The sequence below is a fragment of the Acinonyx jubatus genome, chromosome B1, assembly GCF_027475565.1.
Source record: "Acinonyx jubatus isolate Ajub_Pintada_27869175 chromosome B1, VMU_Ajub_asm_v1.0, whole genome shotgun sequence".
Lineage (NCBI taxonomy): Eukaryota > Metazoa > Chordata > Mammalia > Carnivora > Felidae > Acinonyx > Acinonyx jubatus.
Window position 1 is genome coordinate 119,508,969 of NC_069382.1, and position 25,485 is coordinate 119,534,453.

Here is a 25,485-nt window from a genome sequence, read left to right on the forward strand (position 1 = left end):
TCTGTGCTGACGGCTCAGAGCCTGGAGCCTGTTTCCGATTCTGTGTCTCCCTCTCTCTGCCCCTTCCCCGCTCATGCTCTGTCTCTCTCTGTCTCTCAAAAATGAATAAACGTTAAAAAAAATTTTTTTAAAAAGTGTTCAGACACATACGTGTCTGACAGACAAGGGGCAGAGGGCAAAGGGATGGAAGCTGGATTTCAGAGAGCGGCAAAGGGGGTCCTCAGGGCTAAGTGCAGGCAGGCAGCAGTGGCTTTTCCTGACTTCAGTTCAAACTAATCTCCCTAACCTTCCAGAACCTTTCTGTCCTGGCAGGAAAGGACACAGTTACACTCACTAGCAGAATTGTTTCCGAGTCCCTACTGGGAGCACTCATGTGTTTAATGTAAAAAGTAATTGTTCGAACCTCCCTCATCCCACATTCTGTGGGAAATCAGTGATGTCCCCAAGGTTTCTAGAATTTTGGGGACTTACACGTCCATAGTTACTGTTCTCAACTTCTTGTTTCCCCTGAAATCTAGGTCACTTAGCCAGCCGGTGTGGTGTGCCTTCAAAGGTGAGGTAATATCTCAACTCACCACATCACCTGACCACAAGCTAGACACGGTCTCTGAAGCTCAGCTCTCTTGCCAAGAAGTCAGAGACAGCAGATTTTGCTGAAGTCTTGCTTGGAGAAATGGAGGGAGGCCGGCGTTAGAGCACAGCTCAGAAAGAAACTTCACACGAAACAGCAGACTGTGTGCTGAATTTCTTCTCCCATATCTCTAGAGAGCATTACCTGGGGATCCACTTTGCTCTCTGGCCACTACCTCCCACCGTCTTGCACGGGACCCCCTCTTTTCCCATCCTTTACGTTCCTGCCCCCCTCTTCAGAAAAGAGGTGGCCACTCTAAGGGAAATGTTCTCACCTGAGATAGAGATAAATATTAGAGCCTAGTAAGCAGATGGCAAAGAACTCCAGGTAATAGCAGACCAGAGTGCAGCTGCTGTGGGCCATGGAGGTCTGAAAGATGTCCTCTTCTTCTGAGCATGGTTGGACACGATGTCTGTAGCAGGGTGAGCATATGTGAGCTACTCCCTTCCTCTTCTGGGAATGTCTAGACGGACACAAGAAGGGGGATGACTGAGACCTAGTCACCGGCAGGTGGAGTGTATTGATCCAGCGGGAGTAGGAATAAACTAGTAAAGTGACTTGGCCTAGGATTGACAGAATGATGGGCCCCGGAGACATTCCGGTGAATCTATCAAGGAATAGAACGGGGTACAGCTTCTTGCGTCCTCGTATCCTCTTTCAACATCCAGAAATGATCCATTGTCTTTCTAATGTGCAAACCAAAATTAAATAAATCTACATTAAGATCTGAGTCAGTGCTTCTTAAACTTTAATGTGCACGCACATCATCTGGGGGCCTTGTTAAAATGCAGATTCTGATTCGGTAGGTCTAGGGTAGGGGCTGGAGTCTTCATTTATAACAAGTAGGATGTCAGTAGGTGATGTTGATGCTGCTGGTCCATTGGCCACACTTTGAGAAGCAAAGGTATAAACAACTTGATGTTTCCACTAACTTTCTCCTTGCCCTCGCTTTTGCAAATAATGACAAAAAACAGACACTTGGAGGGGAAGAGACAATTCTTAGCCTACAAGGCTAGACGTGCATGGTGGATTGTAGACTGTGTGGTAAAGCGGGTGGGAGGGGGGTAAAGTAGCTATCCTGAGACTCCTCAATGGATATCCTTAACAAGAACATTTACTTTATCCTCATTGGAGCAGCCTAGGAACAAAACATATAAATACCCTACTCCAAAGTAGGGTATTTTTTTTTTTAATTTTTTAAATGTTTATTTATTTTTGACAGAGAGAGAGAGAGAATGAGCAAGGGAGGGGCAGAGAAAGAGGGAGACACAGAATCCGAAGCAGGCTCCAGGCTCTGAGCTGTCAGCACAGAGCCCGATGTGGGGCTCGACTCACAGACCACGAGATCATGACCTAAGCCAAAGTCAGCCGCTCAACCGACTGAGCCACTCAGGCGCCCCAGCAAAGCCTCTCCTTCTAAGGGCCTTGACCTCAAGTTCTCTCCTCATTGCCACTCCCTGACCAGTCAGTGACTCTGTCTTATGTAGTGGCACACCATGGCTTTAGCAGGGAGTTTTTAGATTCCACATTTGACCTTTCGGCTATAGAATGAAAGGCTTGCACCATTTTGGGGGGGACTCCTTGGTTCCCCTAAGTCAGCTTGGAAAGGCAGCCAACTTCACCATATTTAAGAGTGCTATGTTGCCCTCCTTTAACCAGTCCCCCCTCTAAGAGCCCAGTAAGATACAACAATGTATTGCAGCAAACCTTTGTCTCAGGGTTATTTGTTGTAGCATTAGCTGCTGCGGCAGCTGCACCAGCACCACAGTGACATGCACGTTTAATCCCTGCCAGCCTGTCAGTCCCCCATCCAGCTCTCCTTTTATACAACACTTTGCACAGCAACTCCCCAAAGAGTTATAATTAGACTTTTCAAAGCACATAAACAAAATTCAAGCCTCATAAGTCTATCCGCCCAGCCTCAGGGAAACTAAAAGTTGCAGAGAGAAACCTCTTTTTAAAAAAGAGTTTGTAGGAAGAAAAAACAAAAGAGTAGTCTTGGATGGAAACAAAACCAGTTAAACAGAGAAGGAGCTAACCAGTGGCCCAAAAAACAAAACAAAACAAAACGAAAACCCCAAAACACCTGCTTATCTATTGAAGATTATAGTTAAATACAGAAATTTGGGTGGAGAGAGTGGCTTTCATGAGATGGGAAACTCAGCTTGTAGGTTGTGTCTTTGGAGAAATCCCTCAGCAGTAAATGGTTCTACATGCATCCAACAGTTAATCGCTAAGAGTTCATTGAACTCTAGCTAGTTTTAAGACTGGGGGGGGGGGGGGGGGGCGCAGGGAATGAGAGAGGTGCCCATATGGCCCCTGCTTTTGAGGAAGGGGAAAACACATAGGAAAATATGGAAGACCACTAATGGTGAATGCCTTAATAAGCAGCCAGTTTGGAATAGCTGGGCTACCATAGTGGAATGCCGCCTTCATGTACAAACCTTCTAGCAAGGAAGCAAATTGATATGACTTTAAACTGAGAGTCAAAGAAAAAAGTTTGGAGACATCTGAAATGCCAGTTAAGAAGAATCTTCCCTCTCTGTTTCTGGTAGTGATAACATACGCTAATCTATGTGAGTTATCCCATGGAAACAATGCCGTTTGCAAAACCAACCCTGTCCCCAATACTCTTTATCAAATGCCAAATCATGTTTTACAAAAGTATTTTACTTATTTATTTTTAAAGATTTAATTTTTAAGTAATTTCTACACCCAACGTGGGGCTCGAACTCACAACCCTAGGATCAAGAGTCGCATGCTCTACCGACGGAGCCAGCCAGGAGCTCTTCCAGAAGTGTTTTGGATGCAATAAAAGCAACTATGGTTGCCTGATTGTTCCGGATGATCATTTCAATGCTAAGCAAGATCCTCTAAGTGTGTACTGAGGATATCCTGTGTCGGGTCCTTTGATGACTACCCTGCACCATTCCCTCATCTGTTCTCACAGCCTTTGTTGGAAGGCCTGGTGTTATTATTTCTGAGGTAGAAACAAATAACCTGAGGTCTGTGCATGGATGCGACAGTAAGAAATGAAACCTCGATTCAACTGCCAGACGTACGTTGTTCCAAAACCCTTGCTAACACCCAGTCTCTTCTACCACCCCTACTGCACCCGGGAAGGTGGGGTTCCCTGGAGAGTGAAGGGACCTTGCTGGCCCATATGTTGGTCTCACTACTCCCACCACGGGACTAGCACCTCTGGGCGGCGCACAGACAACTCTGAAGGTGAGGCAGACAAAGCAGTGGCTTTATCCTCAGACCGGGGCAGCGAGGAACCACACTTTGACAGACACATTTCTCAGGCTTTCACAAAACAAAAAATAATATTGTACAGAACAAATTAAACAGGGGTCTGTAAGAAATTTTGTCTTAAAAAGAAGAAAGAAGATCAACTTTCAGGATCATCCCTTAGCAACTCATGGGCTACACCTCTGATTTCCCAAGAAGGAACACCTCTTCTTTCTAGTCCTCACCACAGCCTCTTTTCATCCCTAACTTAAAAATGATAATACAGTCAACATTTGGAGCTAGACTCATTAAGGATTTATTTTTAGGAGAGATTAAAAGAGATTAAAAGAACTACGTAACACACCTGTGGCAATTAAGGATGCCAGAGTGGTCTTGTGTAAGCCCCTAAAGCGGGCACCCTGAGCGCTGGCTGTCTTCCAGTTTGGGTGACTATATTTAGCCCTCCTAAAATTTCTCCCCTGCAACTGAGCCCGAGGCCACATTTTCATTTCCTGACTTTGCATGTGGGATGACCCATTTCTTTGGAGGCCTTACCTTATGAAACTGGCTCTGTCATTGCTCTGTAGGGATTTTCAGAGTGCAGGTCATTCAATCCTTGAGACTCAGCCCGACCATCTATAGGACGGAGTGATTCGTGGACACCTGCCATGAAAAATATCTCATTACTGGAAATGACTCTGGAAGTCTGGAGCACTACATGTCATCAGTGTCTTCCAGCCATAGAGGATGGGAAATAACATGTGCACATGGTATTTTTCCACCGAGCGTAGGACCCGGTGGAGCTGTCAGATTTAGACAAGGTTTAGCATGAGAGGCCATGGGTTGGGAATGAGCCAGCGGGAGGCCTGGGGCAGAGAGAACCTAACTTGAGATGGTGCCCAAGGCTCTGAGAAAGAGTCTGTACTTTCTATTCCTACTGCCATACTGACCCTGCATCATGAGAATTTGCATCGTGGCCAACTGTAATTACCTAAAATCATTCAAATTAGTGGCAAGAAGGCATTTTTACAAAGAACGCTATTGTTTGTTTTCCCCTTGCTTGGAAAGTTTTTACCTTGAAAATATTTGGTTTTAGGACCAAAAACAGAGGCGAAACTTGGTCTTGCTAAAACGTCTTCTTTGTTATATATTTGCTCATTTCTTTTGTGAGAGAAACAGTCACACATACACACACAAAACCATGTCAGCTTTGTGGAAACCACCTGAGAAATCAGAGAGTCACAGTGAATTTCCTAAGCGTATTTTTCCTTCCAGATGATGCTTTCCTCTTCCTCAAACTGTAAGGTGATGATATAGTACAAGAATCAAGTTCTATTTTTGGATGAAGATTGTCTCTTAAGTGGCAAATTTATGCAAGTTTTCTTCTGTTAGTAGAGGCAAACCTCAAACACACGCACACGCACACACACACACGCGTGTGTGTGTGTATCCACAAACTCACAATTGCTCATGAACCCTAGGCTATGAATACTCTTTGGCAGGTAACAAGTCTCAAAAACTGTCAGTTGGGTCAACACACTGTTGAAGTATAACTATGAATGAACATATCAAAATTCCCTGGGCCACAACATTTGCTTTATATATATATTTTTTGTCATTCACGAATGTATTTTTGAAAATTATGTCTCACAAGTGTTTTAGAACATAAAAGCAAACGTTTTGATCTAAATTACTCAAGATGATCTAGATGCTAGGCAAGATCACTTGAACATATTAATTCCAATGATCTGAATCTTTTTAAAGTTTTCAATCACGAAAGACGTTAATAATTATTCTGGAAGTACATGAGGGCATTAGTTTTACTTTCAGAGTAATTGGAAACTCTGTAGCACATTTTCCACCTAACAGTTTCACTGTCGGTTAGTCATGAAAAAGCTTTTTGGACAAAGGGCTGGCTGCCTCCTCTGTTCCTGAGGCAAGGCAGGCTGCCCAGTACGGAGGTGTGCTCTCGAGGTGCCGCCTCTTTGTAGCTCCCGAGATCACAAATGAAGTCCTTTCTCCTCAGAATCTTTGGGAAAGATGATGCTCTAGGATTGGATTCAGGAAGGCATAAGCCATTGTAATAGACCAAAAGCAATTGCTTATGTAAATAAGGGACTTAACAGATAAAATTAAAATAAATCATCCTCATCCTGTACCATCAGACGAAAGGCCTGGTCTCCCCCTCAGAAGACAAGGTTCTTGGGGCACCTGAATGGCTCAGTTGGCTGAGCATCCAACTTCAGCTCAGGTCATGATCTCACAGCTCGTGAGTTCGAGCCCTGCGCCAGGCTCTGCGCTGACAGCTGGGAGCCTGGAGCCTTCTTCAGATTCTGTGTCTCCCTCTCTCTCTCTGCCCCTCCCCCACTCATACCATGTCTCTCTCTGTCTCTCAAAAATAAATAAACATTAAAAAAAAGAAAAATTTAAAAGAAAGGTTCTGGCCTTCATAGCTCTGTTACAAGATTTCCCCTAATGTTTATTTCAATGCTGATGAAGTTTTCTAGAAGAGATTCAATCTCTGAGAGAATTTTCTATCTTGGCTTCAACATGGAAGACTCAATAGAACTGAAACTTATGTTTCTCCAATAGTTAACTGACAAAGAAACAAATGAAGAAAAACAAACAAAAGATTACCCTAAATGTTCACAAATATTTGAAACAGCAGTCATCACCTCTGTCAACTGCTATGAGAGAACACCAAGTGAGCATTCCTAATTACAGTGAGGCGATCTCTACATTAATGACCACCAGGCAGCTGAACATCAAATGTGTCCCCAGTCTCTTTCATCATGAACTGGTTCCTGTTTCCTCTTTCTCATTTGAAAGTATCTCTATTCTTGCAGCTACTGGATTTGATCCTTTGTCAGTCTTAATCTACTCAAACTGATTGTGTTCTAGGAAGATCTAAAAGGTCTGTAAGTTTAAGTTTCTTTGTGAACAGAAATAAGTTCAAGTCCTATTCCATGAGATGGGATGCGCATAGAAAGTATGGTAGAAGATGACATGTGAACACCAACTCCAGCTAAAGTTGGAGCCAACCTCTATTCTTCCTTGTACCTCAGCCAGCTTACTGAATCTGCCCCGTTTGGTCATTCTCACTATCTCTGGACCAGGTCGGGCCTCTGTCATCTCATTCTAGAAATATGGTGACTGCTGGTCCTCACTGGCGTTTTTTTACCTTCAGTCCATCTATCACATTCCTGATAGTACAAGTAGAGGAGGGAAAAATTATTTTCTTTCCACTCATCGTAGGTGTATTGGCTGGGGCCTATAAACTGGACTGACAAAAGACAGACTAACAAGAGAAAAACGAACAAGTTTATCAACAAGTGCATTGTGCACACACATGGGAGCTTCCAGTGGTGAGTAACTCAAAGGGGTGGTTAGAACTTGGGCTTATAAAGCCTAACAAAGACAGCAGTTTTTTTCAGAGAAGTGACAAGACAAAGGAAAAAGACTTTGAGCCTCTAGAGGTGGCAAATTGTGGGAAGGCAAATATATGGGGGAACAAATGATACCTAAGGACTAGTTTTAACAAGGTTTGTTTTATAGATTCCTTTTGTATAGATTTCTCTGGGCCAATAAAGGTCTAGAGTTGTCTCCAGTGTTAACTTCTGTCCTTTCTAGTACAGAAGGGAAGGGGACACCTTTACAAATTTATGCCCTGCTTTTAGGCAAATGGCACGGTGGTGGTGCTAAGGAGCTATTCTATCAATTTCTTCTCCATTGCCTTCCACTCAAAATAATCCTTATGCCAAAAGAATATATTTTAGGTGGCATATCTTGCCACCCTTCACATACTAATAATTACATGTGGTCATGCTATATCCTCTTGCTCAAAACTTTGAGTAACTCTTTATTATTCATACACAGAGAAAAAATCGTATCTCCTTAGCCTGCCATTGAACTTCCCCATCATCTGGCTTCAACCTACCTTTTAAAACATATTTTTCATTATATCCCTCCAACTACCCTGGGTTCCTGATCGTTTTCTAAATATATCATACATTTTCATATTTTTTTCCTTTGTTTACACTCCTCTGTTATTGAATATTTCTTTTCCCAATTAGAATATGTCTGTTCTTGAAAACACAAGTCAAAAAATACCTCTGAGGAGTCTTTGCAGAAACTTTCCCTCAAGATTAATTGCTCCTTGCCCTGCCTCCCCTTGGCATATTCTGTATCCCTGATGGCTTCAGACTTACTCTACCCCACTGAGCTACTACTGGAGGAGAGTTCACACTGTTTGAGGACATAAATTGCCTCATTCATCTCTGTGTTTCCCTTCTTCGCTTAAACATCTGGCAGAGAGCCTTTCACAGAGTAAGCACTCAGTAAACATGTTTAGGCAAATAGAAAAGGCAATAGCACAGAAATAAGAACGAATAAGTTGCACCTTTGCCTAATGTACTTAAAGTTAAATGGGAGCTCAGAGAGACTTGGGAGGTTTTAGAAGCCACTGAGCCTGGAACAAACAGCCTGGGGTCACTTTCTCCAGGTTCTAAGCTCAGCAGTGTAATGCTCGTATAACTTCATGATCCTTTCTGGACAAAATGTCAGGCTCAGATGTAGCCATTGACTGTGACAGTTAATTAAGTACAGGTGTCCTCAAAAGCCATCTGTAAAGAAGGTGATCCTGGGCCTGCTGCATGCTCACTAATCCCTGGGGCTGTGGAGGAGCACAGTGTCATTTTAAATCAGTTTGGCTAGCAGCGGCTTTGTTTAGACACCTGCTCCTCCTCAGTAACCAAAGGTAACTGATATCTGTGTGCTTGTACGTGCCCAGACAGGCTTCCAGTCCCAAACAGTCAACTAAAATTATCCTTCTTGAGGGATCTATTTGAATCTGACATTTGCTCATTTATATTCTTCAAAATGTAGTGGAGAAACCAAGGGACTACTCACTTATTATTCTGGGAAGAGACTTCCACATGCTTTCTCACCTGGTACACATGGACTTCAGTCTCGGGGTGCTTTCAGAGCCCCGTGGGGGCCAGGCAATCATGCATTTTGGAGGAAGAAAGGAAAAGACCAGAGGATGAATATTTTTATCCTCCACTTAGAATTCCTCAGGAACAATGTCCATGCTTTTGCTTATGTTATTTCTCTTGACTGGGGCGCCCCCCTTCCTACTCTTAACTACGGTGACCCCCCTTCCTAACCCTAATCTTATTGTCCTCTAAATTTCAGCCTGACATACTGCTTCTTTCCTGAGGCTTCTCTTGATTTCTTCAGACCACACTACTCTCCTTTCTCTGAACCACTCCTGCCCTTCTGATCAACACTACCCAATTTGCATTTTTTGGCCTCTCACTGTTTTAAAGATGTTAATTTGATTTTCTCTACCAGAAGGCAAGCATTTTTAGGGCTGACACTATGCATCTCTTTTGCCTCCCACCATGGCCTCACTTGGCAAATACTTCTTGGAAGCCATTGAAATCAAGTTGAAGAATAAGATGTAATTGAAGCTTCAACGGTTAGGGCAGTCTCTTGATAACCCTGATTCCTAGAAATCTTTTAGAAACTAAAAAGCAGACTGGATTGCTGCTTAAAAACATATCTCCTTAAACTCCAAAAATATTCCAGCAAGGAATCTTACACCAATGACAGCTTAAGTCCTCTGTGGTCAGTGCCTTACCCAGCATGAACAAAATTCATAGAATCTTGATGGAAGGGACTTTAAGAAAGGCCTGGTTTCTAATCTTGTGAGTCACATGGTGGGCAGGAAAACAGCAGTCCTGTTCAAAAGAAGGCCAGGATTAGCTCAGGGACTTACTGGGGACAGAAGTGGTTAGAAGCTACAATTTGCTCCATTGGATGTTTAAAATCACTCTGAAACTTTTCTAGGCCATATTTGAAAAACACAGGGTTTATAACTCTGTTTTGTCAGGTTTAGATTATGGTTCTATTTTTGAAAATTAAGAAATCTATGGGCGTCTGGGTGGCTCAGTCAGTTGAGTGTCCGACTTTGGCTCAGGTCATGATCCTGTGGTTCATGGGTTCAACCCCAGCCTCGGACTCTGTGCTGAAAGCTCAGAGCCTGGAGCCTGATTTGGATTCTGTGTCTCCCTCTCCCTCTCCCTCCCCTGCTCTCTCTCTCTCTCTCTCTCTCTCTCTCAAAAATAAATAAACATTAAAAAAAGAAAAGAAATCTATTACTCTTTATCTTTAGCATCTTGGTAAAGTTACAGTGGTTTTAATATTGCTCAGGATTTCTTCCTCAAGTAGAAAGCAGGAATCCATAGCTTTCCTAGGAAAGCAGACATTGTACATTTGCTGTAACAAGGCACTGAGCATTTGGTTATTAATTCCATAGAGATACACTGAAGGGATATTATTGGAATAATTCAAATGCTATGCAGTAAGAATAGATGTAAGGAGTAATAGAGAGGAACCATTGTAAATGGGTGTGGGAGGAACTTGGGAACAGCAAAGAAATTAGATTTATTAGATTTACTTTATCAGGGAAAAAGTATGATAAAAAGAGTCATTGGCAGTTATGGAGAAAAAAAGGCCTCTCATTCTCTTTCAAGACTGTTTAGGATTTTTAAGCGGTATTGTACCATGGTTAAATGTGGCATGGTAAGTTGATAATAATATTACCAAGCCTTTTTGTTTAGGAAGAAGGAAGACTTCTAACTGGTATAAAGAATTTCTTCATTCATTAATTCCTTTATTCATTCAAGAGCTCTTTATTGAGCATCAATGGTGTGTCAGGCACAATAGCTAAAGGAATGGACACAACAGTCAATCCTTGCCCCCATTGGAATTTACATTTGAATAGGGTGGCAGACAATATTAAAAGATAAGTAAAATATATCCTGTGTTAGATAGTAATAGGGACTAAGGAGAATAAGAATTCAGGCAAGGGGATAGTAGGGTGTGGGAGGGTTGCACTTTTACATTAAATGGCTAGGAAAGGCCTCACTGAAAATGTTGTACCTGAGGAAAGGCCTGAAGGAAGTGAGGAGTGAGAGCCAGGTGGTTATCCTGGGAAGAACATTTGGCAGAAGGCCAGCAGTGAAGAGACCCTGGGGCAGAGCCAGAATCTAGTGCCTGAGGCACGTCAGGCCAACAGGCTGCCATGGCCAGAGCAAGAGTGAGGGGAGCATCGCAAGAGAGGGTGTAGGGCAGGCAGCAGGGAGAACAGATCAGTTCAGGGCAGTAGAAGGACTTTGGTTTTGGGGAGTTTTCACAGAGAAGAGGCATGATTTGATTTAGGTTCATTCTGGCTGCTATGTTGAACATAGACTGAAGGAGGACGTAACAGTCTGCTTGGGCTGCCATAACAAAATACCACACACTGGTTGGCCCACACAACAGAAATGTATTTTCTCTCAGTTCTGGGAACCAGAAGTCGGAAACTCAGAAGGACAGCAGGTTTGGTTTCTTCAGAGGGCCATGAGGAAAGAATTTGTTGGAAGCCTCTTTTGTTTTGTAGATGGCTGTCTTCTCCCTGTATAATAAAGGTTATATTACTTCGTATTAAAGGTAGTATTAAAAAATACAAATTGTTATATGATCATATCAATAGATGAAGAAAAAGCACTTGACAAAATTCAACAGCCATTTATGATAAAAAAAAAAAGTCTCTAAACAAAGTGGGTATAGAGGGAACACACCTCAACATAATAAAGGCCATATAAGACAAACTCACAGCTAACATTATACTCAATGCTGAAAAGCTGAAAGCTTTTCCACTAAGATAGGAACAAGACAAGTATGTCTATTCTCACCACTTTTATTTACCACAGTACTGGAAGTTCCAGCCACACCAGCCAGACAAGAAGAAGAAATAAAAGGCATCCAAATTGGTAAGAAAGAATTAAAACTTTCACTATTTGCAGATGGCATGAGGTTATATAGAAAAAGAAAATTGTTAAGTCCACCAAAAATGATTAGAACTAATAAACAAATTCAGTAAAGTTGTAGGATACAAAATTAATATACAGAAATCTGTTTGGTTTCTATACACTAATAACAAACTATCAGAAAAAGAAATTAAAAAGATAATCTTATTTACTATTGCATCAAAAAGAATACAATACCTAGGAATAAATCTAGCCAATTAGATGAAAGACCTGTACTCTGAAAATTATGAGACATTGATGAAAGAAATTGAAGAAGACACACATAAATGGAAAGATATGCCATGTTCATGGATTGGAAGGATTAATATTGTTAAGATGTCCACACTACAATCTACAAATTGTCCAATCTACAAACAAAGCAATCTACAAATTCAGTGCAACCCAATGGCATTTTTATTTTTATTTTTTTACTGTTTATTTATTTTTGAGAGAGACAGTGTGTGAGTGGGGGAGGGGCAGAGAGAGATGGAGACACAGAATCCGAAGCAGGCTTCAGGCTCTGAGCTGTCAGCACAGACTCATGGAGTGTGAGATCATGACCTGAGCTGAAGTCAGACACTTAACCAACTGAACCACCCAGGCACCCCTCCAATGGCATTTTAAAAAATAAAACTAGAATAAATAGTCCTAAAATTTTTATAGAACCATAAAAGATCCTGAACAGCCGACGCAATCTTGAGAAAGAACAAAGCTGGATGTATCATACTCACAGATTTCAAGATCTAGTACAAAACAGTACGTACTGGCACAAAAACAGACACATAGATCAATGAAACAGGACAGAGAGCCCAGAAATAAGCCCATGCTTATATGGTCAACTAATCTATAACAAAAAGGGCAAGAATATACAATGGGGAAAAGAGAGTCAGCAACGGTGCTGGGAAAACTGGACAGCTACATGCAAAAGAATGAAATTAGACCATTTTCTTACACCATACACAAAACCAACTCAAAATGGATTAAAGACTGACATGTAAAACCTAAAAGCATAAAACTCCTCAAAGGAAACAGGCAGTGAACTCTTGGACGCCTTAGAAATGTTTTTGGATCTGTCTCCTCAGGCAAGAGCAACAAAAGTAAAAATAAACAATTGGGACTGCATCAAATTAAGAAGCTTTTGCACAGTAAAGGAACATCAATAAAATTAAAGATAACCTACTGAATGGAAGAAATTTTCAAATGATACATCTGATAAGGAATTAATATCCAAAACATATAAAGAATGCATACAACTCAATACCAAAAAGCAAACATCCAATTACAAAATGGGGAGAGGACCTGAACAGACATTTTTCCAAGGAAGGCATAGACATGGCCAATAGATGCATGGGAAGATGATCAACATTGGCACATCAGGGAAATGCAAGTCAAACCCACAATGAGATATCACCTCACCCCAGTCAGAATGGCTAGTACCGAAAAGACAAAAAATAAAAAGTGTTGGTGAGGATGTGGAGAAAAGGAAACTCTTGTGTACTGTAGGTGGGACTGTAAGCTGGTACAGCCGCTGTGAAAAACAGTATGGAGTTTCCTCAAAAAATTAAAAATAGAAACACCTTTTGACCCATAATTCCACTTCTGAGTACTTATCTGAAGAGAATAAAAACATTAATTCGAGGAGATACATGCACCCCTATGTTTGTTGCACTATTTACAGTAGTCAAGATATGGAAACAACCTAATTTCCATGGATAGGTGAATGAATAAAGAAGATGTAATATATATGCATACATACCCACCGTGAAATATTATTCGACCAAAAAAATCTTGCCATTTGCTACAATATGAATGGATCTAGAGGCTATTGCTAAGTGAAGTAAGTAAGAAAGAAAAAGACAGACACAGTATCATTTCACTGATATGTGAAACCTAAAAAGAAAACCAAATGAACAAGCAAAACAAAATAGAAATAGACTCATAAATACAGAGAACAACAGGTAGTTGCCAGAGGAAGGGGGTGGAGGGATGGGTAAAATAGGTGAAGGGGGTTTAGGAGGTATAAACTTCCTATAAAATAAAGAAGTCATGGGGATATAAGTATGGCATAGGGATACAGTCAATAATACTGTAATAATTTTGTGCGGTGACAATGGTAACTAGGCTTATGGTGATCATTGCATAATGTATATAAATGTCAAATCACATTGGTGTACACCTGAAACTAATATAAAATTGTATGTTAACTAGACCTCAATAAAAAAGTTAGAAATGAAATATTTCTTTAAAAATGGTATAAGAAATAAGGAAAAGAAATTCTATGACATTTGCAAAAGGAGGAGGAAAGTAAAGATAAAATGGGTAAGAAGGCACAAGACAGCCTTAGAAGAGAGGTCCCAAACTGGAGGCCCAAGAACAAAGGGCCATATTGATTGCCATCATTGAAACATTAGAAACTATAATTTAAAAATATAACTTTCTGTCTTGTCTTAAAAAATCTGATGATCTGGAACATGTGATGGCATTCCCCCATGAAAATGTTACACTAACTCTAAGCCCCTGAGCCCTCAGCCAGCTGGTCTCAATCACTCTTGGATGTGGGGCTTCCACCCTCTATTTTGTGCATGGACGCAGCCTCACCATCAGCTCTATCCATGTGCCTTTGGAGATATTAAGGTCCAGGATCAGTTGTGACTTCCATTTAGCTTACACCATTGTGTACCCGACACGTGGTTTGTCTTGCTCCATTTTGTTACCTGTTTGGGGCCTGCAGGCATTTGAATTCACCTCAGTTTATAAAAACTCTTGAGGAGTAAGAGTGAAGAACATAAGAACAACAGATTTTCCAGCAGAAGTTGGAACCCAAATCTCTGTGTGGTAATGAGAAAAGGCAATAGTGCTTGAAGTCAGAGAAACCATCATTACTATAAGCTTTTGGGAAATTAATTAACCTCCTTAGGACTCAGTTTCCTCCTCTGTAGATGGAGATAAACAATACCACCTTCGAAGTTTCTAAGATAATGCATGAAAAAAGATGGTGGACCAAGGCAAGCCTTCAGTAAATTGTAGATAGAATTATTCTCTAATACCTCATTTCTCAATTGTAAAGTAAGGACGGCACCACATGCCTCACAGCTGTCTTGTGAAGGTTAAACAAACATTTGAAAAAGCATCTCCTCTTTCCTGGCTCAAGAGCCAATCAATATACATTAGTTTTCCTTCTAAAACAAATGTAAAAAAGAATTTGATTTTAGGGTATAATATTTGTCTTGATTATGATATAACAGGATTTAACTATGTTGCAGAAAGCATTCAAACATGATCAGGAATAATAAACAAGTGAAAGGACACCGAATACGTAGAATCAACTTGCATGGATACAGGACTGAAAAGCACAGCAGTAAACAGTCAGGAATATTCTTCCAAAAAGAGTAATCACCAGTAGAATTTGTGGCATTTGTGGCATTTAAGAATAGAGATTATGAGAGATGCTGTACTTCCTTTCCTAATCCTGGTATGCTAATAGGAAAAATTATATTCTCAAAAAAAATGGTAATTTGGGCAAAAGGAATAAGAGATGAAAAAATATTGTAAATTAAGAAAAAAATGTTGGGAAAAGAAGATACAAAAATATGAATGGCAATATAACAAAATATCAGAGGATGGATTCTGGATTCTGGAGTTGGAATACCAGCTTCATCACTTATTAGCTGTGTGGCTTTATGCAAGTTACTTAACTCCACTGTGTTTCAGTTTCTTCCTTCTTCTGTACCTTATTTCCACCTTTACAATGGTAATAAGAGCGCGCCTGGGTGGTTCAGCTGGTTAAACATCCTACTCTTGATTTCACTTCAGGTCACAATCTCATGGTTATGAGATTGAGTCCCACATTGGGCTCCATGCTGACAGCATAGAGCCTGCTTGGCATTCTTACTCTCCTTCTCTCTCTGCCCCTCCCCTACTTGTGCTCTCCACATAAATAAGTCAATAAATAAACATTAAAAAAATAAAATAGTTATAAAGATAGTAGCTATCTCAGTAAATGGTTGTGTACAGTAAGTGAGTTAGCTTAATATATGTAAAGTGCTTAGAACAGTGCCTGGAACATCATAAGTACTACATAAATGTAAGCTTTTATTATTATATGAGGCAAGATCCATGGAGAAAATGCTGATTGAATTTTCTAAATATCAGAGACTGGGGGTATATGTTATAAATATGTCAAAATTCTCTCAAGTAAAAGAGGCAATGGTGACTCTGATGGAGAAAGTTCTAAAAACAAATATTTTCTCCACTCCCAACCACAGAAGTAAAAAAAAAAAAAAAAAATTAAACAGCAAGTCAAAGATAACTGTGGAAATATAATAGAGCTGTTAAGAAAAAAAAAAAAAGCAAATAGTCAAGAAAGAGTAGTCTCCTATGGAAAATTTCAGTGACTTATTTTGTCCTTAAGTGGTAGTGGTCATGGTGGCGTTGGGGGGAGGGGGGGGGGACACTGACGGGGAAATTTTGGATAAGAAAGTTGTATCATTTTGTGAAGTGATTTCTAAAAATGTATGTAAGTAATCCATGTCTATTATATAGAAATTTAAAAATACACATAAGGTGAAATAAAAATAGCAACAACAAAATCACCCCTAATCTTAGTATGGTAGGCACACTAATGGCCCCCACAGATGTCCGCATCCCAGTCCTGGAACCTGTGACTGTGTCAGATTACATGGCAAAGGGGAATTAAAGGTGCAGATGGAATTAAGTTTGCTAATCAACTGGCTTGGAGGTAGGAAGAGTCTTATCATTCATTCTTATAGGCCCAATGTAACCATAAAGTTCCTTAAAGTAGAAGAGAAAGTCTAAAGACAAAACCAGAGAGATGGCTGGCAGTAGGAGAAGACCCTGGCCTCATGTGCTGTCTTTGAAGACGGAGGAAGGGTCTATAAGCCAAGGGCCACTGGTGGTCTCTAGAAGCCGGGAAGGGCAAGGAAATGCATTCTACTCTGAAGCCTCCAGAAAAGAACACAGCTTCTGACATCTTGGTTTTAGCCCAGTGAGACTCATTTTGGACTTCTGAACTATGAAACTGTAAGATGATGAATGTGTATTTTCAAGTCACTGTGTGTGGTAACTTGTTACAACAGCCAAAGAAAACTACTACATGTGTTAACATGTTAAGTCATATTTTTGTGTGTATGTATATTTTTTACCTAGCTAAAATTTTGAAAGTGGAGTTTCCTTTTCAAGGGACTGCTTTGGAAGCAGGAAAAGTAAAGAGAGAAGGGAAATAACACAGGTTGGATTTTAATCAATGGTCAAAAATGAAAGCAGCTAGTGTCATAATAGTTGACACCTGAAGATGGCCTGAGTCAGCCATGGTCCACACAGGAAAATGCTGTAAATGGCACCCACAGGCCAGGCAACAGGGCCACCAGGATAACCCCAGTCTTCAGAATCACATTTGCTGAACCAGTGGCTAATAAATTGGATGGGTCATGCCAATGTGCCAGCTTGCGAAAACAGTCACTCTACAAGTGACTGGATATGGCTGAGGCTAAAGATGCAAGAATCATCTTATACGGTATGATACTTTTGCCCTCCAGTTCACTGTACTGGCCCACCTGCCTGACCAGCCACCATTTCTACCCCCGGGTCTATGTGCATCAATGCCAAAGCACAGAGGAGTTCTTCCTTTTTTTGCTTCAATTCCCTTTTGGGTCTCTCAGTCCACTTGATTTTTTTTTTTAATTTTTTTTTCAACGTTTATTTATTTTTGGGACAGAGAGAGACAGAGCATGAACGGGGGAGGGGCAGAGAGAGAGGGAGACACAGAATTGGAACAGGCTCCAGGCTCTGAGCCATCAGCCCAGAGCCCGACGCGGGGCTCGAACTCACGGACCGCGAGATCGTGACCTGGCTGAAGTCGGACGCTTAACCGACTGCGCCACCCAGGCGCCCCTCAGTCCACTTGATTTTAGCAGGAGCACTAGACAGTAGGATTCCATCTCTAATCTCAGTCTGGTTACTATGTAGATATCATGGTCCCTTCTTAGGGTGCTTCTCCTCCTCCTCCTGCTCCTCCTCCTCCTTCTTCTCTGTCTGTCTCTCTCTCTCTCTTTTTAATCTCTCCTTAAGGTTGGACCCTCCTTTCCAGTACTGCACCATTTTTAAAGCCAGATTCTGACATATTCAAACAGTAACTACAGCATCTCTTTCAACCCTAGATTTTATTTGCCTCTTGGACAGTGAACTTTTAGGTCTCCTTTCACACAAGGCCTAGGATCCCATGCGATGCCAAGAGCCTTGGGTACAGACATGACCCAGCTCAATCATATAAGGACAGGGGCAGTCAATTTCATTTAAGCAAAGTGAAATTAGACACTGGAAGCTGCTAACATTTTAAACACTGTTCTAAGAAGTTTTGAAGTAAACGTTCTGCAAAGCTGCCAAGGATTGCACAGGGCACAGCACTGATGGTGCAGAGGTACAAAAAAGCAGCAGAGAAATAACAAATGTGCCAAAGGAGGAGTGTGGGAAAATATTTATTATGTTCAGGACTACAGAAAAAAGCTGATCAGGCGAATATAATTCTCTCCTTAAGATCATCCACGGCATAATGTGCTAGAGAAGATGCTGATGATATGACCTTCATTCATCCTCGTCCTCAGCAGGTGGGAATGCCAATCCAATGACCAGCAAAAAGAGAAGAAATGAGGGTCTCAGAAAATGTATTTAAAAGACAAGCTTGTGAAGGTTAAATGGTGATTAGAAGATGTGACCAGTGCTCAGTTATAACTTAAAAAACTGACATCCCTCTGGCAGTAGATTTTAAAAAGTACAACAAAGGAGCAGTGCAGCAATAGCTAATTGTTGAGTATTTAGGACCCGCTTACACTCAGGACCTGTAAAACACTGAACACATGTGTAATTTTATTTAATGTACTTATTTAAGCAGCCCTATGATTGACATTGGGGTAGACAGAGTTCTAACAATAGAATATGGCAGAAGTGATGGTATGTCACCAACCAATCCCCTGATTGGGTTACGAGATGTGGCAAAGGCCAGGTGATTATGTTGCAATATTTAAGACTCCCATTTGGCACACTGGAGCTAGAAACTCTACTTTCAGGCTTAAAGAAATAAGTGGCCACACTGGAGAAGCTATGTGTCAAGGAACTTCACATGACCTCTTGTACCCGAGGGCAAGCCCCCAGCCAACAGCCAAGGAGAAGCTGGGGTCCTCAGTCCTGATCCTGCAAGAAAATTAATTCTTCCAACAAACTAAGGATGTTTAGAAGCAGATTTTTCCCCAGCTGAGCCTCCAGATGAAAATACAGCTTAGCTGATGGCTTGACTGTGGCCTGGTGACCCCCTGGACAGAGGACCTGGCTAAGCTGTACTTGGACTCCTGACCCACAGAAGCTACGGACAATAGAGTGTGTTGTTTCAAGCCACTAAGTTTATGGTAATTCAGTACATGGAACTAGGAAGTTAATATAGATGTATTGTCCTTCACCCTACCTGTAAGGAAAATGAAATCTAGAAGTTCATCACATGCACCAGATCTCACTACTAGAAAGTGGTAAGGTTGGTGTTCAAGTATGGTGGGTCTCTTGCATTGCTGGGTGTCTACGTGCTGTGCTGGACTGCCTCCTCAAAGCTAGGAGTTCAGAAAATAAAGGTGCTTCAATCTGTTAGAGATGTAAGAGTGAAGGATGGTTTAGAGAGTCTTGATTTGTCATTCAGAGGGGATGAGGACAACAGGAGATAAACAGAATAAAAGTTAAAATGTGGAAAAAATATCTTGGGGAGGGAAGGGACCGGATCAAAAAGTCTTCGGAAAACAGGATAAAATTAGTTACGTGGTCCCTGATGCCAAGCCTCTTTCCCATTGGCCAAGTTTGGCTGGGCCACCAGGACGGCAATCTATGGAGGGGATCTTATTTTGACCCTGAGGTAGAAAACAGTATGGTGTATGTTTCCATGCACAGGCCACCAGAAGATAGAGCTCTTTTATTTCTAAGACAAGAGGTGACAACAAAAGAAAAAAAAAAACAAGTTTTCCCAGTTCTCAAAAAAGTTGTAGGAAGTGTGTGTTAATCTAGTTTTGCTAACAGAGAAAAACTCCTCTGTAAAAGGATGCTATGGTGACACTTCACTAGAGAAGCCTTTCCTGACCATCATAAGTGGCCCTAGCTCTTTTTTTTTTTAATGTTTATTTATTTTTGAGAGAGCACAAGCAGGGAAGGGGTAGAGAGAGGGGGACAGAGGATCCGAAGCAGCTCTGCACTGACAGCAGCAAGACTGATGAGGGGCTTGAACTCAAAAACCTCGAGATCATGACCTGAGCCGAAGTCTCAGCCGAAGCCTCTCAACAGACTGAGCCACCAGGCGTCCTAAGTCCTAGTTCTTTTATTCTCCTCAGTGATCTTTGTTTATATCCTTCCTGTCACTTCCAACAATTGAAACAATATTTGTTTACTTTTTTATTGCTCCATGAGGACTGGGATGATGTCTGTTTTGTTCATCATTGGATGTGTAGAGATGATGCACCTGTGCCTAGCACATACTAGAAGTTCAACACACAAGTATTTGTGAGATGAAAGGATGAAATGAAATTGACACAGCTGTTTCATATAATATAAAGAAAGAAGATCTTTAGAAAGGAGTGGACTGAGGATGAAGCATGAGCTCAGGGAATCGATGGGCACAGACAGCAGTTAACACATGGGAGTAACGCATGGAAAATTCACAGAGCCCCCTGCTGGCTATAGGCAATGAAGCAGGCAGGGCCAATAGCAACCTTCTGACCAAAGATGGAGGAGGCTGGAGGAAAGACCACAATAATGCTGGGTCTTTGAATTCTCTGAATAAAAATTGGTTAGGTATGGGCTAATTGAAGGAGGAAAGGAAGCTCACAAACTTGCATATTGATCCAGTGGAAATGTGTACGTCAGAGACATGTAAAGATCCAGAAGAAGAGCCAATTAGAAAGATGGGACATGTTCTTAAAAAAAGAAGATTCTAATAGTTGAAAGGAAAATAATGAAAACATGAGGAGATTGCATTTATAGAAAATGGCTGTCATATACTCATAAAAAATTCTTGGTAACTGGAAGTATACAAATACTGTAGTTAAATAATTTTTGGTATTCCAATTTACATATTTAAATGCATTTTTTCATATAAATCTGTAAAATGATGTGCATAGTATACCTTCAAAAGCATTATATAAATTTAGGCAATTTTTTTTCTTTTAAATCCCAGCAGTGATGAAAATCGGTCACCAATGTGAGCGTCCCCTTGGGGAGATAAAATCACCCTTGCAGCTGAGCCTTTAGGTATGGGATTCTTTTTCTCACAGAAACACTCTAAGTGAAGCAACAAAATGTTCAGGAGAGGAAATGTTCTGTAGAAGCAAGGTAGAGTAAGATAAAATACCAGTTGTCAACATACTGTTTGCATTGTTTCCCCTGAATCTTGCTTCTAGTAATATTTTCCTTTTTTTTCCCTGTACCAACTTTTATAACTTAGTGTTCAGTTCTTTCCCTGATGTACTCCATAACTATTCAAGAAAGAGTTAATATTTATGAAACTAGTAAAATAGTGAGCAACTATATAAATATTTGATAAATAAATGCATGATACTAAAATATCCACCCTCAAGATAAGAATTTATCCTCATATGCTTTTCTTCATTTTACTTGAAATCAACATGGCTAACGATAAGAAATGGAACTGATGAGTTACAAAACCAGTGGAGTATGTTAAGAGGGTTGGTAAGCTTGTAAATAAAAGAGTTAACTGTCTCATTTTCTTACAAAGACCTCCTTTATTCGATGCTCCTCCTTCACACTTCTCTTCCCCACCTCATGTGTCCAGACAAAGTCTTAACTAAACACAGCGGGAACTTTATTCTGATATTCTTAAACACTGTAGTTCTTTTTATCTATAAAAATAACCTCTTCCTTTTCATTAGTGGCTGATCACTTCTCCCTTGTCGTTCTTAAAAGAAACATGACAAATAAGTGTTTATTATTCATGCCTCTATATTCATTTTATCACTCTAGAAAAACAGGATATGGATTGGAGAAAATGGAGGCTCTTCAATACTGCTTTGTCATCAGCAGATGAACCGAGATCAAGTCTCTTCACCGCCAGACCTCTGACTACATGAAAATCCTTCTGGAGAGCCGTGGGAAAAATTTCCCTTCCCAGTTGGTGCTGTCTGAACTACATTTAGAACTCTGCAATGTGTGCCTCCTGCCTTGTGTTTCTCCTCTCTGCCCAAGTGTGGGAGCTGGACTCCAGCGAGGGGGAGGACCCAGAGGCAGGACTATGGCGCGTGCACCTGCTGGAACGACTGGTCCCTGTGCTTCCCTCCCTGCCCCTCCCACCTCACGTCCACCTGTCCACTTCTGCAGCTCCGGGCACCTTTCTGCGCCAGCTCGTTTCTGGTCCCACTTACATGGCATCTGCTGATGGGAGTGATGTGTAAAAGGAGTGAGATGTAAGGAAGGGGAAGGAGCTACACGTGGCAGGGGGCGGTGTAATGAGGTTGTGTGCGGTGTGACCTGGAACAGCAGGTGTTACACCTCTGTGAACCACCCTACTGACTCCACCTTGGAGAACTAACATCTCAATCCGTGCTCCTTACTGTAGGAAAGAGGATACCCTACTTCACATTTTAACATAAAATGTTAAATTAGGGAAGAATTAAGTTCACCGAATTAGGCAAGAAAAAGTAGTAGTAGAATAATCAGTAATATAGACAAAGGGAGTTCATTTCTAAGATAATAGCAACAAAGAAATACTAAAAACTGTATTTTGCTGGATGGTGAAAGGAAGTTCAGTAAAAGAGCTATTCGTTTGCTGTTCTTACGAGAATTATTGTGGGTGGGCAATGCATCCAGTTCATTGTTTGGCATGTTAATTGCTAATTCTGCCTTTTTTTTTTTTTTTTTAATTAGGACAGTGGGAGCTTTGATCCCAAGATGGGTTCTAGCCTGAACAGCTTGTCAGATGTTTTTAAATTCTCTGGACTTCCGCTTTCTCATTTGTTAACTAAAGGGTTTAGTCTAGATCAGGGGTCAGTAAACTGTTTTCTGTAAAGGGCCAGATAGTAAATATTTTAGGCTCTGGTAGCCGACACAGTCCCTGCCACAACTCAACTCTGCTACCAAAGCATGAATGCAGTCAGACAATAAGAAATAGGATGTGTGTAGCTGTGTTCCAATATAGCTTGATTCACAAAAGTAGGCATGTGGCCCGTGAGACTTGGTTTTCTGACCCCTGATCCAGATCAATCACTTCCCAACTGTTCCTCAGAGATCTCTGGGGGCTGTCTTAAGAGAAGGAGGAGGAGGAGGGAGTCTGAGCAAGCGGGGCTCTGTGACTCTTGCCCCCATTTCAACTGGGGTAACTCTTTCATATTTACAAATAAGATTTTTTTTAATGTTTACTTTTGAGAGAGAGAGACAGAACACAAGCAGGGGAGGGGCAAAGAGAGAGGGAGACGCAGAATCCAAAGCAGGTTCCAGGCTCTGAGCTGTCAGCACAGAGCCCAACATGGGCTCGAACTTGCGAACTGTGAGACCGTGACCCGAGCTGAAAGTTGGATGCTTACCCGACTGAGCCACCCAGGCACCCCACAAATAAGATTATTTCTAAAGCTTCTTCAGCTGAAAAGCATGTAAAGAAAACATCAGCTCTCTAAAGTTCCCTTGACAATTGTGTGCCTCTAAGTAGTGTCAGCTGCTCTTATGCTTTGGACCTCCCGTTCCCACCCTGCTGATGATCTGATGGTCCCCAGATTTCTCGTTCCAGTTCAGAGTCCTCCTGGATTAGCCTCCTATATTCACTTTCCTTCCAGATAACTATCTCTGTTGGAATGTTCCACAGGCACCTCCTAATCTATGCATCCAAAATGTAACTCATTATGTTCACCCCAGTCCGGCTCCTTTTCTCTTTCTTCATTTGAGTTAATGGCTCCACATTCCCTCTGGTGACACAAACCAGAAACCTAAGCCTTTCTTCTCTCTCTTCTACTCCACCGAAAACCTGACAGATTTTATCTTGTGATTACCTTTTCCAATTGTTCTATGCATTAGTACCTCGGTCTTAGTTCAGGCCTCCACTAGCTCTCATCTGGGCTATTACCTGATGAGAAAAAATGAGAGGGAGAAACGACTTGAGGAGTAACCTGGCTTGGGCCACCCACAGACGAGTCACCTCATCTGTGACACAGATCTGTACTTTAGACAGAAACTCACCTCATTAAAATTCATTAGTTTCTACCCCATGCAAGATCAAGCACATGTTGTTCAACCTGGAATTAATACAAAGTTGTCTGTAACTGACCCTTACTGATAGGAGGAACCATACGAAATTGCCATTTCTGTAGGTCAAAATGATTGACTCTAGGAATGTGTTATGGTTCACCTAAAACTCTGACCTAACCTACTGTCATTTTCTCACTCACACTTCACATATAAGGGTAAATTCCTTTGCTGGAATGCACATGCCCATCTTCCCCACTGGCCTGATCAATTCGTATACAACTTTCACATCTTAGTTCTGGTGGACATTTTGTCCAGATCTTCTCCAAATGGCCGACTGGTAAAAGGTTCCCTCTCCATGTTTCCATAGCAACTTGTGCAAAGGCCAATGAGAGCACTTAACCTTCAGGTTGAAATGATCCGTTCATGCTCCAGTCTCCCCAGGAGACCTTCAGGTCTTTGAGGACACCTTTGTTTCCCCTCTTCTTGGCATGACGCATTCTATTTGTTGAACTGAATGGAATGGAATGAGACTAGCAATTTCTTAACAAATACTGATCACTAATAAATTGAACTGACTTCGGATTTCATGATTGTGTTTGAGTTTCAGAAGTGTTTGGGGATTTGAACCTGACTTGTGTTTTCATATGCTAATAAATGTGATTTGAGGCATGAAGCATTAATTAAATGAACAGATAGCTTTGAGAATTGGAGGATAGAAAAAGCCAAAGGCTAGTACTTTTATCCACAATATTTATATCACAGTAAGTGATTTGAATAAAGGATTTCTGGAGTTCTATTGTGGGAGAAAAGCATGCTTATAGTATAAATAATGCAAACTTTCATTTCCAAGTTCTCTGAATGTGCAAATTGCTTTTTTCTGTATCTCCTCTTTACATACAGGTTTGCATTAATGAAGACGAGATATTTCAGCTCCCCTCTCCTAAAAATACATTGTAGGCAAATAGTAATATTAGTTTAGATCAAAAATAATTCCCAATCATAATTATAGCAGCTCAGCTGTGGACCTATATGCAGTGTGGGAACAGACATATATATTGGGCTGTTGGCAGAGGTAAGCAAAATTATTCATGCCAGGATAGAATGTTCCCAAATAAAGCTTTCCTGCCTGGTGGAGAAGTAGACAACAAACCAGACAGCAGACGCACCTGCTAATTGGTCACATAGTTATGCCAAGCTCCGAGACAAGAGAGCCCAAGGAAGAAGGCAGTAATCCGTCAGCATATTCATTGTGGGGTCCTGGACCTGCCACACTGTAGGCTAGAAACAAGGCTCCACAAATTTGAAGAAGTGCAGTGAAACATCAAAAAATAGCAGATTTAAACAAATGGCAAATATTGAACACCTCTCCTAGGTACTGTGCCTGAAGGGGGGCTCTCACAGATTAAGCCTCACTGTGGCACCCTTCCCTTCTCTTGGCATGCCAGTCCCAAACATTAGGCCATCTTGCTCCCGTAAGTGTCAGGAGCCGTGTCCCTAGCACAGCACCAGGCATAGCAATTCGTGAAGGTTTTGCAA

The 25,485-nt window shown here is 41.3% G+C and overlaps 1 long non-coding RNA gene across 1 annotated transcript in view; it reads right to left on the reverse strand.

The window, feature by feature from the left end:
- Positions 1-175: 175 nt before the first annotated feature.
- LOC128314505 (uncharacterized) overlaps positions 176-25,485 on the reverse strand; it is a 37,808-nt gene continuing 12,498 nt past the window's right edge. Inside the window, exons 2-4 of the long non-coding RNA XR_008296230.1 lie at positions 9,504-9,603; positions 4,418-4,525; positions 176-1,094 (exon numbers count right to left, since the gene is read on the reverse strand). This is a non-coding gene — a long non-coding RNA (uncharacterized LOC128314505). The remainder of the gene's footprint in view (positions 1,095-4,417; positions 4,526-9,503; positions 9,604-25,485) is intronic.